Below are 15,539 nucleotides of genomic sequence, written 5' to 3' on the forward strand. Positions count from 1 at the left end.
TCATGGTTACAGGGACAAAGAGACAGCAGTGTAGAACTCTATGACATCATGAAACATTGGTGTAAACTCTGATATAATATCCCATTCATAAATGTTGGCTACTGTTGACTCATTACTCATTACAAATCTGATCCAGATCAGATTTAATACAGGTGTAGGTAGCCACTCATATTAACTCATTACATGATGTGATCCAGATCAGATTTAATACAGGTGTAGGTAGCCACTCATATTGACTCATTACATGATGTGATCCAGATCAGATTTAATACAGGTGTAGGTAGCCGCTCATATTAACTTGTTACATGATGTGATCCAGATCAGATTTAATACAGGTGTAGGTAGCCACTCATATTAACTCATTACATGATGTGATCCAGATCAGATTTAATACAGGTGTAGGGAGCCACTCATATTGACTCATTACATGATGTGATCCAGATCAGATTTAATACAGGTGTAGGTAGCCACTCATATTAACTTGTTACACAATGTGATCCAGATCAGATTTAATACTGGGTTAAATGCGGAAGACACATTTCAGTTGAATACATTCAGTTGGACAACAGACTAGGTATCCCCCCCTTTCCCTTTCCTAACTCATATTGAGCTAATTTGTTGTTTTATAATATGCTGTAATAAAGTATGTTATATCTTATTGTATAAACATGTCAGTCTCTAATGTTTCAGTCTGCTGCAGTTCAACATCATAGGATAGATTCTATATCAGTCTGCTCCAGTTCAACATCATAGGATAGATTCTATATCAGTCTGCTCCAGTTCAACATCATAGGATAGATTCTATATCAGTCTGCTGCAGTTCAACATCATAGGATAGATTCTATATCAGTCTGCTCCAGTTCAACATCATAGGATAGATTATATGTCTCAGTCTGCTCCAGTTCAACATCATAGGATAGATTCTATATCAGTCTGCTGTAGTTCAACATCATAGGATAGATTCTATGTCTCAGTCTGCTCCAGTTCAACATCATAGGATAGATTCTATGTCTCAGTCTGCTCCAGTTCAACATCATAGGATAGATTCTATATCAGTCTGCTCCAGTTCAACATCATAGGATAGATTCTATATCAGTCTGCTCCAGTTCAACATCATAGGATAGATTCTATGTCAGTAGATTGCAGTTCAACATCATAGGATAGATTCTATATCAGTCTGCTCCAGTTCAACATCATAGGATAGATTCTATTTCAGTCTGCTCCAGTTCAACATCATAGGATAGATTCTATATCAGTCTGCTCCAGTTCAACATCATAGGATAGATTCTATATCAGTCTGCTCCAGTTCAATATCATAGGATAGATTCTATGTCTCAGTCTGCTCCAGTTCAACATCATAGGATAGATTCTATATCAGTCTGCTCCAGTTCAACATCATAGGATAGATTATATGACTCAGTCTGCTGCAGTTCAACATCATAGGATAGATTCTATATCAGTCTGCTCCAGTTCAACATCATAGGATAGATTCTATATCAGTCTGCTGCAGTTCAACATCATAGGATAGATTCTATGTCTCAGTCTGCTCCAGTTCAACATCATAGGATAGATTCTATATCAGTCTGCTGCAGTTCAACATCATAGGATAGATTCTATATCAGTCTGCTCCAGTTCAACATCATAGGATAGATTCTATATCAGTCTGCTCCAGTTCAACATCATAGGATAGATTCTATATCAGTCTGCTCCAGTTCAACATCATAGGATAGATTCTATATCAGTCTGCTCCAGTTCAACATCATAGGATAGATTCTATATCAGTCTGCTCCAGTTCAACATCATAGGATAGATTCTATTTCAGTCTGCTCCAGTTCAACATCATAGGATATATTCTATATCAGTCTGCTCCAGTTCAACATCATAGGATAGATTCTATATCAGTCTGCTCCAGTTCAACATCATAGGATAGATTCTATGTCTCAGTCTGCTCCAGTTCAACATCATAGGATAGATTCTATGTCTCAGTCTGCTCCAGTTCAACATCATAGGATAGATTCTATATCAGTCTGCTCCAGTTCAACATCATAGGATAGATTCTATGTCAGTAGACTGCCGTTCAACATCATAGGATAGATTCTATATCAGTCTGCTGCAGTTCAACATCATAGGATAGATTCTATGTCTCAGTCTGCTGCAGATCAACATCATAGGATATATTCTATATCAGTCTGCTCCAGTTCAACATCATAGGATAGATTCTATATCAGTCTGCTCCAGTTCAACATCATAGGATAGATTCTATATCAGTCTGCTCCAGTTCAACATCATAGGATAGATTCTATGTCTCAGTCTGCTGCAGTTCAACATCATAGGATAGATTCTATATCAGTCTGCTGCAGTTCAACATCATAGGATAGATTCTATATCAGTCTGCTCCAGTTCAACATCATAGGATAGATTCTATATCAGTCTGCTGCAGTTCAACATCATAGGATAGATTCTATATCAGTCTGCTGCAGTTCAACATCATAGGATATATTCTATATCAGTCTGCTCCAGTTCAACATCATAGGATAGATTCTATTTCAGTCTGCTCCAGTTCAACATCATAGGATAGATTATATGTCTCAGTCTGCTGCAGATCAACATCATAGGATAGGTTCTATATCAGTCTGCTCCAGTTCAACATCATAGGATAGATTCTATATCAGTCTGCTGCAGTTCAACATCATAGGATATATTCTATATCAGTCTGCTCCAGTTCAACATCATAGGATAGATTCTATATCTCAGTCTGCTCCAGTTCAACATCATAGGATATATTATATGTCTCAGTCTGCTGTAGTTCAACATCATAGGATAGATTCTATATCAGTCTGCTCCAGTTCAACATCATAGGATATATTCTATGTCTCAGTCTGCTCCAGTTCAACATCATAGGATAGATTCTATATCAGTCTGCTCCAGTTCAACATCATAGGATAGATTCTATATCAGTCTGCTCCAGTTCAACATCATAGGATAGATTATATGTCTCAGTCTGCTCCAGTTCAACATCATAGGATAGATTCTATATCAGTCTGCTGTAGTTCAACATCATAGGATAGATTCTATGTCTCAGTCTGCTCCAGTTCAACATCATAGGATAGATTCTATGTCTCAGTCTGCTCCAGTTCAACATCATAGGATAGATTCTATATCAGTCTGCTCCAGTTCAACATCATAGGATAGATTCTATATCAGTCTGCTCCAGTTCAACATCATAGGATAGATTCTATGTCAGTAGATTGCAGTTCAACATCATAGGATAGATTCTATATCAGTCTGCTCCAGTTCAACATCATAGGATAGATTCTATTTCAGTCTGCTCCAGTTCAACATCATAGGATAGATTCTATATCAGTCTGCTCCAGTTCAACATCATAGGATAGATTCTATATCAGTCTGCTCCAGTTCAAAATCATAGGATAGATTCTATGTCTCAGTCTGCTCCAGTTCAACATCATAGGATAGATTCTATATCAGTCTGCTCCAGTTCAACATCATAGGATAGATTATATGACTCAGTCTGCTGCAGTTCAACATCATAGGATAGATTCTATATCAGTCTGCTCCAGTTCAACATCATAGGATAGATTCTATATCAGTCTGCTGCAGTTCAACATCATAGGATAGATTCTATGTCTCAGTCTGCTCCAGTTCAACATCATAGGATAGATTCTATATCAGTCTGCTGCAGTTCAACATCATAGGATAGATTCTATATCAGTCTGCTCCAGTTCAACATCATAGGATAGATTCTATATCAGTCTGCTCCAGTTCAACATCATAGGATATATTCTATATCAGTCTGCTCCAGTTCAACATCATAGGATAGATTCTATATCAGTCTGCTCCAGTTCAACATCATAGGATAGATTCTATATCAGTCTGCTCCAGTTCAACATCATAGGATAGATTCTATTTCAGTCTGCTCCAGTTCAACATCATAGGATATATTCTATATCAGTCTGCTCCAGTTCAACATCATAGGATAGATTCTATATCAGTCTGCTCCAGTTCAACATCATAGGATAGATTCTATGTCTCAGTCTGCTCCAGTTCAACATCATAGGATAGATTCTATATCAGTCTGCTCCAGTTCAACATCATAGGATAGATTCTATGTCAGTAGACTGCCGTTCAACATCATAGGATAGATTCTATATCAGTCTGCTGCAGTTCAACATCATAGGATAGATTCTATGTCTCAGTCTGCTGCAGATCAACATCATAGGATATATTCTATATCAGTCTGCTCCAGTTCAACATCATAGGATAGATTCTATATCAGTCTGCTCCAGTTCAACATCATAGGATAGATTCTATATCAGTCTGCTCCAGTTCAACATCATAGGATAGATTCTATGTCTCAGTCTGCTGCAGTTCAACATCATAGGATAGATTCTATATCAGTCTGCTGCAGTTCAACATCATAGGATAGATTCTATATCAGTCTGCTCCAGTTCAACATCATAGGATAGATTCTATATCAGTCTGCTGCAGTTCAACATCATAGGATAGATTCTATATCAGTCTGCTGCAGTTCAACATCATAGGATATATTCTATATCAGTCTGCTCCAGTTCAACATCATAGGATAGATTCTATTTCAGTCTGCTCCAGTTCAACATCATAGGATAGATTATATGTCTCAGTCTGCTGCAGATCAACATCATAGGATAGGTTCTATATCAGTCTGCTCCAGTTCAACATCATAGGATAGATTCTATATCAGTCTGCTGCAGTTCAACATCATAGGATATATTCTATATCAGTCTGCTCCAGTTCAACATCATAGGATAGATTCTATATCTCAGTCTGCTCCAGTTCAACATCATAGGATATATTATATGTCTCAGTCTGCTGTAGTTCAACATCATAGGATAGATTCTATATCAGTCTGCTCCAGTTCAACATCATAGGATATATTCTATGTCTCAGTCTGCTCCAGTTCAACATCATAGGATAGATTCTATATCAGTCTGCTCCAGTTCAACATCATAGGATATATTCTATGTTTCAGTCTGCTGCAGTTCAACATCATAGGATAGATTCTATTTCAGTAGACTGCAGTTCAACATCATAGGATAGATTCTATATCAGTCTGCTCCAGTTCAACATCATAGGATATATTCTATATCAGTCTGCTCCAATTCAACATCATAGGATAGATTATATGTCTCAGTCTGCTCCAGTTCAACATCATAGGATAGATTCTATATCAGTCTGCTGCAGTTCAACATCATAGGATAGATTCTATGTCTCAGTCTGCTGCAGATCAACATCATAGGATAGATTCTATATCAGTCTGCTCCAGTTCAACATCATAGGATAGATTCTATATCAGTCTGCTCCAGTTCAACATCATAGGATAGATTCTATATCAGTCTGCTCCAGTTCAACATCATAGGATATATTCTATATCAGTCTGCTGCAGTTCAACATCATAGGATAGATTCTATATCAGTCTGCTGTAGTTCAACATCATAGGATAGATTCTATGTCTCAGTCTGCTCCAGTTCAACATCATAGGATAGATTCTATGTATCAGTCTGCTCCAGTTCAACATCATAGGATAGATTCTATATCAGTCTGCTGCAGTTCAACATCATAGGATAGATTCTATATCACTCTGCTGCAGTTCAACATCATAGGATAGATTCTATATCAGTCTGCTGTAGTTCAACATCATAGGATAGATTCTATGTCTCAGTCTGCTCCAGTTCAACATCAGAGGATAGATTCTATGTATCAGTCTGCTGCAGTTCAACATCATAGGATAGATTCTATATCAGTCTGCTGCAGTTCAACATCATAGGATAGATTCTATATCAGTCTGCTGCAGTTCAACATCATAGGATAGATTCTATATCAGTCTGCTGTAGTTCAACATCATAGGATAGATTCTATGTCTCAGTCTGCTCCAGTTCAACATCATAGGATAGATTCTATATCAGTCTGCTGCAGTTCAACATCATAGGATAGATTCTATATCAGTCTGCTGCAGTTCAACATCATAGGATAGATTATATATCAGTCTGCTCCAGTTCAACATCATAGGATAGATTCTATATCAGTCTGCTCCAGTTCAACATCATAGGATAGATTCTATAACAGTCTGCTGCAGTTCAACATCATAGGATAGATTCTATATCAGTCTGCTCCAGTTCAACATCATAGGATAGATTCTATAACAGTCTGCTGCAGTTCAACATCATAGGATAGATTCTATGTATCAGTCTGCTCCAGTTCAACATCATAGGATAGATTCTATATCAGTCTGCTCCAGTTCAACATCATAGGATAGATTCTATATCAGTCTGCTGCAGTTCAACATCATAGGATATATTCTATATCAGTCTGCTCCAGTTCAACATCATAGGATAGATTCTATATCAGTCTGCTCCAGTTCAACATCATAGGATAGATTCTATATCAGTCTGCTCCAGTTCAACATCATAGGATAGATTCTATATCAGTCTGCTCCAGTTCAACATCATAGGATAGATTCTATTTCAGTCTGCTCCAGTTCAACATCATAGGATATATTCTATATCAGTCTGCTCCAGTTCAACATCATAGGATAGATTCTATATCAGTCTGCTCCAGTTCAACATCATAGGATAGATTATATGTCTCAGTCTGCTCCAGTTCAACATCATAGGATAGATTCTATGTCTCAGTCTGCTGCAGTTCAACATCATAGGATAGATTCTATATCAGTCTGCTGCAGTTCAACATCATAGGATAGATTCTATATCAGTCTGCTCCAGTTCAACATCATAGGATAGATTCTATATCAGTCTGCTGCAGTTCAACATCATAGGATAGATTCTATATCAGTCTGCTGCAGTTCAACATCATAGGATATATTCTATATCAGTCTGCTCCAGTTCAACATCATAGGATAGATTCTATTTCAGTCTGCTCCAGTTCAACATCATAGGATAGATTATATGTCTCAGTCTGCTGCAGATCAACATCATAGGATAGATTCTATATCAGTCTGCTCCAGTTCAACATCATAGGATAGATTCTATATCAGTCTGCTGCAGTTCAACATCATAGGATATATTCTATATCAGTCTGCTCCAGTTCAACATCATAGGATAGATTCTATATCTCAGTCTGCTCCAGTTCAACATCATAGGATATATTATATGTCTCAGTCTGCTGTAGTTCAACATCATAGGATAGATTCTATATCAGTCTGCTCCAGTTCAACATCATAGGATATATTCTATGTCTCAGTCTGCTCCAGTTCAACATCATAGGATAGATTCTATATCAGTCTGCTCCAGTTCAACATCATAGGATATATTCTATGTTTCAGTCTGCTGCAGTTCAACATCATAGGATAGATTCTATTTCAGTAGACTGCAGTTCAACATCATAGGATAGATTCTATATCAGTCTGCTCCAGTTCAACATCATAGGATATATTCTATATCAGTCTGCTCCAGTTCAACATCATAGGATAGATTATATGTCTCAGTCTGCTCCAGTTCAACATCATAGGATAGATTCTATATCAGTCTGCTGCAGTTCAACATCATAGGATAGATTCTATGTCTCAGTCTGCTGCAGATCAACATCATAGGATAGATTCTATATCAGTCTGCTCCAGTTCAACATCATAGGATAGATTCTATATCAGTCTGCTCCAGTTCAACATCATAGGATAGATTCTATATCAGTCTGCTCCAGTTCAACATCATAGGATATATTCTATATCAGTCTGCTGCAGTTCAACATCATAGGATAGATTCTATATCAGTCTGCTGTAGTTCAACATCATAGGATAGATTCTATGTCTCAGTCTGCTCCAGTTCAACATCATAGGATAGATTCTATGTATCAGTCTGCTCCAGTTCAACATCATAGGATAGATTCTATATCAGTCTGCTGCAGTTCAACATCATAGGATAGATTCTATATCACTCTGCTGCAGTTCAACATCATAGGATAGATTCTATATCAGTCTGCTGTAGTTCAACATCATAGGATAGATTCTATGTCTCAGTCTGCTCCAGTTCAACATCAGAGGATAGATTCTATGTATCAGTCTGCTGCAGTTCAACATCATAGGATAGATTCTATATCAGTCTGCTGCAGTTCAACATCATAGGATAGATTCTATATCAGTCTGCTGCAGTTCAACATCATAGGATAGATTCTATATCAGTCTGCTGTAGTTCAACATCATAGGATAGATTCTATGTCTCAGTCTGCTCCAGTTCAACATCATAGGATAGATTCTATATCAGTCTGCTGCAGTTCAACATCATAGGATAGATTCTATATCAGTCTGCTGCAGTTCAACATCATAGGATAGATTATATATCAGTCTGCTCCAGTTCAACATCATAGGATAGATTCTATATCAGTCTGCTCCAGTTCAACATCATAGGATAGATTCTATAACAGTCTGCTGCAGTTCAACATCATAGGATAGATTCTATATCAGTCTGCTCCAGTTCAACATCATAGGATAGATTCTATAACAGTCTGCTGCAGTTCAACATCATAGGATAGATTCTATGTCTCAGTCTGCTCCAGTTCAACATCATAGGATAGATTCTATATCAGTCTGCTCCAGTTCAACATCATAGGATAGATTCTATATCAGTCTGCTCCAGTTCAACATCATAGGATAGATTCTATAACAGTCTGCTGCAGTTCAACATCATAGGATAGATTCTATATCAGTCTGCTCCAGTTCAACATCATAGGATAGATTCTATAACAGTCTGCTGCAGTTCAACATCATAGGATAGATTCTATGTATCAGTCTGCTCCAGTTCAACATCATAGGATAGATTCTATATCAGTCTGCTCCAGTTCAACATCATAGGATAGATTCTATATCAGTCTGCTGCAGTTCAACATCATAGGATATATTCTATATCAGTCTGCTCCAGTTCAACATCATAGGATAGATTCTATATCAGTCTGCTCCAGTTCAACATCATAGGATAGATTCTATATCAGTCTGCTCCAGTTCAACATCATAGGATAGATTCTATATCAGTCTGCTCCAGTTCAACATCATAGGATAGATTCTATTTCAGTCTGCTCCAGTTCAACATCATAGGATATATTCTATATCAGTCTGCTCCAGTTCAACATCATAGGATAGATTCTATATCAGTCTGCTCCAGTTCAACATCATAGGATAGATTCTATGTCTCAGTCTGCTCCAGTTCAACATCATAGGATAGATTCTATGTCTCAGTCTGCTGCAGTTCAACATCATAGGATAGATTCTATATCAGTCTGCTGCAGTTCAACATCATAGGATAGATTCTATATCAGTCTGCTCCAGTTCAACATCATAGGATAGATTCTATATCAGTCTGCTGCAGTTCAACATCATAGGATAGATTCTATATCAGTCTGCTGCAGTTCAACATCATAGGATATATTCTATATCAGTCTGCTCCAGTTCAACATCATAGGATAGATTCTATTTCAGTCTGCTCCAGTTCAACATCATAGGATAGATTATATGTCTCAGTCTGCTGCAGATCAACATCATAGGATAGATTCTATATCAGTCTGCTCCAGTTCAACATCATAGGATAGATTCTATATCAGTCTGCTGCAGTTCAACATCATAGGATATATTCTATATCAGTCTGCTCCAGTTCAACATCATAGGATAGATTCTATATCTCAGTCTGCTCCAGTTCAACATCATAGGATATATTATATGTCTCAGTCTGCTGTAGTTCAACATCATAGGATAGATTCTATATCAGTCTGCTCCAGTTCAACATCATAGGATATATTCTATGTCTCAGTCTGCTCCAGTTCAACATCATAGGATAGATTCTATATCAGTCTGCTCCAGTTCAACATCATAGGATATATTCTATGTTTCAGTCTGCTGCAGTTCAACATCATAGGATAGATTCTATTTCAGTAGACTGCAGTTCAACATCATAGGATAGATTCTATATCAGTCTGCTCCAGTTCAACATCATAGGATATATTCTATATCAGTCTGCTCCAGTTCAACATCATAGGATAGATTATATGTCTCAGTCTGCTCCAGTTCAACATCATAGGATAGATTCTATATCAGTCTGCTGCAGTTCAACATCATAGGATAGATTCTATGTCTCAGTCTGCTGCAGATCAACATCATAGGATAGATTCTATATCAGTCTGCTCCAGTTCAACATCATAGGATAGATTCTATATCAGTCTGCTCCAGTTCAACATCATAGGATAGATTCTATATCAGTCTGCTCCAGTTCAACATCATAGGATATATTCTATATCAGTCTGCTGCAGTTCAACATCATAGGATAGATTCTATATCAGTCTGCTGTAGTTCAACATCATAGGATAGATTCTATGTCTCAGTCTGCTCCAGTTCAACATCATAGGATAGATTCTATGTATCAGTCTGCTCCAGTTCAACATCATAGGATAGATTCTATATCAGTCTGCTGCAGTTCAACATCATAGGATAGATTCTATATCACTCTGCTGCAGTTCAACATCATAGGATAGATTCTATATCAGTCTGCTGTAGTTCAACATCATAGGATAGATTCTATGTCTCAGTCTGCTCCAGTTCAACATCAGAGGATAGATTCTATGTATCAGTCTGCTGCAGTTCAACATCATAGGATAGATTCTATATCAGTCTGCTGCAGTTCAACATCATAGGATAGATTCTATATCAGTCTGCTGCAGTTCAACATCATAGGATAGATTCTATATCAGTCTGCTGTAGTTCAACATCATAGGATAGATTCTATGTCTCAGTCTGCTCCAGTTCAACATCATAGGATAGATTCTATATCAGTCTGCTGCAGTTCAACATCATAGGATAGATTCTATATCAGTCTGCTGCAGTTCAACATCATAGGATAGATTATATATCAGTCTGCTCCAGTTCAACATCATAGGATAGATTCTATATCAGTCTGCTCCAGTTCAACATCATAGGATAGATTCTATAACAGTCTGCTGCAGTTCAACATCATAGGATAGATTCTATATCAGTCTGCTCCAGTTCAACATCATAGGATAGATTCTATAACAGTCTGCTGCAGTTCAACATCATAGGATAGATTCTATGTCTCAGTCTGCTCCAGTTCAACATCATAGGATAGATTCTATATCAGTCTGCTCCAGTTCAACATCATAGGATAGATTCTATATCAGTCTGCTCCAGTTCAACATCATAGGATAGATTCTATATCAGTCTGCTCCAGTTCAACATCATAGGATAGATTCTATATCAGTCTGCTCCAGTTCAACATCATAGGATAGATTCTATTTCAGTCTGCTCCAGTTCAACATCATAGGATATATTCTATATCAGTCTGCTCCAGTTCAACATCATAGGATAGATTCTATATCAGTCTGCTCCAGTTCAACATCATAGGATAGATTCTATGTCTCAGTCTGCTCCAGTTCAACATCATAGGATAGATTCTATGTCTCAGTCTGCTGCAGTTCAACATCATAGGATAGATTCTATATCAGTCTGCTGCAGTTCAACATCATAGGATAGATTCTATATCAGTCTGCTCCAGTTCAACATCATAGGATAGATTCTATTTCAGTCTGCTCCAGTTCAACATCATAGGATAGATTCTATATCAGTCTGCTGCAGTTCAACATCATAGGATATATTCTATATCAGTCTGCTCCAGTTCAACATCATAGGATAGATTATATTTCAGTCTGCTCCAGTTCAACATCATAGGATAGATTATATGTCTCAGTCTGCTGCAGATCAACATCATAGGATAGATTCTATATCAGTCTGCTCCAGTTCAACATCATAGGATAGATTCTATATCAGTCTGCTGCAGTTCAACATCATAGGATATATTCTATATCAGTCTGCTCCAGTTCAACATCATAGAATAGATTCTATATCAGTCTGCTCCAGTTCAACATCATAGGATAGATTCTATATCAGTCTGCTCCAGTTCAACATCATAGGATAGATTCTATATCAGTCTGCTCCAGTTCAACATCATAGGATAGATTCTATTTCAGTCTGCTCCAGTTCAACATCATAGGATAGATTCTATATCAGTCTGCTCCAGTTCAACATCATAGGATAGATTCTATGTCTCAGTCTGCTCCAGTTCAACATCATAGGATAGATTCTATGTCTCAGTCTGCTGCAGTTCAACATCATAGGATAGATTCTATATCAGTCTGCTGCAGTTCAACATCATAGGATAGATTCTATATCAGTCTGCTCCAGTTCAACATCATAGGATAGATTCTATATCAGTCTGCTGCAGTTCAACATCATAGGATAGATTCTATATCAGTCTGCTGCAGTTCAACATCATAGGATATATTCTATATCAGTCTGCTCCAGTTCAACATCATAGGATAGATTCTATTTCAGTCTGCTCCAGTTCAACATCATAGGATAGATTATATGTCTCAGTCTGCTGCAGATCAACATCATAGGATAGATTCTATATCAGTCTGCTCCAGTTCAACATCATAGGATAGATTCTATATCAGTCTGCTGCAGTTCAACATCATAGGATATATTCTATATCAGTCTGCTCCAGTTCAACATCATAGGATAGATTCTATATCTCAGTCTGCTCCAGTTCAACATCATAGGATATATTATATGTCTCAGTCTGCTGTAGTTCAACATCATAGGATAGATTCTATATCAGTCTGCTCCAGTTCAACATCATAGGATATATTCTATGTCTCAGTCTGCTCCAGTTTAACATCATAGGATAGATTCTATATCAGTCTGCTCCAGTTCAACATCATAGGATATATTCTATGTTTCAGTCTGCTGCAGTTCAACATCATAGGATAGATTCTATTTCAGTAGACTGCAGTTCAACATCATAGGATAGATTCTATATCAGTCTGCTCCAGTTCAACATCATAGGATATATTCTATATCAGTCTGCTCCAGTTCAACATCATAGGATAGATTATATGTCTCAGTCTGCTCCAGTTCAACATCATAGGATAGATTCTATATCAGTCTGCTGCAGTTCAACATCATAGGATAGATTCTATGTCTCAGTCTGCTGCAGATCAACATCATAGGATAGATTCTATATCAGTCTGCTCCAGTTCAACATCATAGGATAGATTCTATATCAGTCTGCTCCAGTTCAACATCATAGGATAGATTCTATATCAGTCTGCTCCAGTTCAACATCATAGGATATATTCTATATCAGTCTGCTGCAGTTCAACATCATAGGATAGATTCTATATCAGTCTGCTGTAGTTCAACATCATAGGATAGATTCTATGTCTCAGTCTGCTCCAGTTCAACATCATAGGATAGATTCTATGTATCAGTCTGCTCCAGTTCAACATCATAGGATAGATTCTATATCAGTCTGCTGCAGTTCAACATCATAGGATAGATTCTATATCACTCTGCTGCAGTTCAACATCATAGGATAGATTCTATATCAGTCTGCTGTAGTTCAACATCATAGGATAGATTCTATGTCTCAGTCTGCTCCAGTTCAACATCAGAGGATAGATTCTATGTATCAGTCTGCTGCAGTTCAACATCATAGGATAGATTCTATATCAGTCTGCTGCAGTTCAACATCATAGGATAGATTCTATATCAGTCTGCTGCAGTTCAACATCATAGGATAGATTCTATATCAGTCTGCTGTAGTTCAACATCATAGGATAGATTCTATGTCTCAGTCTGCTCCAGTTCAACATCATAGGATAGATTCTATATCAGTCTGCTGCAGTTCAACATCATAGGATAGATTCTATATCAGTCTGCTGCAGTTCAACATCATAGGATAGATTATATATCAGTCTGCTCCAGTTCAACATCATAGGATAGATTCTATATCAGTCTGCTCCAGTTCAACATCATAGGATAGATTCTATAACAGTCTGCTGCAGTTCAACATCATAGGATAGATTCTATATCAGTCTGCTCCAGTTCAACATCATAGGATAGATTCTATAACAGTCTGCTGCAGTTCAACATCATAGGATAGATTCTATGTATCAGTCTGCTCCAGTTCAACATCATAGGATAGATTCTATATCAGTCTGCTCCAGTTCAACATCATAGGATAGATTCTATATCAGTCTGCTGCAGTTCAACATCATAGGATATATTCTATATCAGTCTGCTCCAGTTCAACATCATAGGATAGATTCTATGTATCAGTCTGCTCCAGTTCAACATCATAGGATAGATTCTATATCAGTCTGCTCCAGTTCAACATCATAGGATAGATTCTATATCAGTCTGCTGCAGTTCAACATCATAGGATAGATTATATGTCTCAGTCTGCTCCAGTTCAATATCATAGGATAGATTCTATGTCTCAGTCTGCTCCAGTTCAACATCATAGGATAGATTCTATGTATCAGTCTGCTCCAGTTCAACATCATAGGATAGATTCTATGTCTCAGTCTGCTCCAGTTCAACATCATAGGATAGATTATATGTCAGTAGACTGCAGTTCAACATCATAGGATAGATTCTATATCAGTCTGCTCCAGTTCAACATCATAGGATAGATTCTATATCAGTCTGCTGCAGTTCAACATCATAGGATAGATTATATGTCTCAGTCTGCTCCAGTTCAACATCATAGGATAGATTCTATGTCTCAGTCTGCTCCAGTTCAACATCATAGGATAGATTATATGTCAGTAGACTGCAGTTCAACATCATAGGATAGATTCTATATCAGTCTGCTGCAGTTCAACATCATAGGATAGATTCTATATCAGTCTGCTCCAGAGCAAGAAGGATAACTGTGACCAACATGCTTCACCGTGGAGATGGTGCCAGGTTTCCTCCAGACGCTTGACCTTCAGGCCAAAGAGTTCAAGCTTGGTTTAATCAGACCAGAGAATCTGTTTCTCATGGTCTGAGAATCCGTTAGGTGCCTTTTGGCAAACTCCGAACAAGCGGTCATGTGCTTTTCACTGAGGAGTGGCTTCCGTCAGGCCACTCTACCATAAATGTCTGATTGGTGGAGTGCTGCAGAGATGGTTGTCCTTCTGGAAGGTTCTCCCATCTCCACAGAGGAACTCTGGAGCTCTGTCAGAGTGACCATCGGGTTCTTGGTCACTTCCTGACCAAGGCCCTTCTCTCCCGATTGGCCAGGCAGCCAGCTCTCGGGAAGGGTGTTGGTGGTTCCAAACTTCACCATTTAACAATGGAGGCCACTGTGTTCTTGGGGACCTTCAATGCTGCAGAAATGTTTTGGTACCCTTTCTCAGATCTGTGCCTCGACACAATCCCGTCTTGGAGCTCTACGGACAATTCCTTCGACCTCATGGCTTGGTTTTGGCTCTGACATGCACTGTCAACTGTGGGACCTTAATATAGACGGGTGTGCGCCTTTCCAAAACATGTCCAATCAATTGAATTTACCACAGGTCGACACACCCCTGAGTCGACACACCCCTGAGTCGATAGATCCCTGAGTCAATACACCCCTGAGTCGATACACCCCTGAGTCGATAGACCCCTGAGTCGATACACCCCTGAGTCGACACACCCCTGAGTC

Source organism: Oncorhynchus clarkii, chromosome 19, assembly GCF_045791955.1.
Source record: "Oncorhynchus clarkii lewisi isolate Uvic-CL-2024 chromosome 19, UVic_Ocla_1.0, whole genome shotgun sequence".
NCBI classification, from domain to species: Eukaryota; Metazoa; Chordata; class Actinopteri; order Salmoniformes; family Salmonidae; genus Oncorhynchus; species Oncorhynchus clarkii.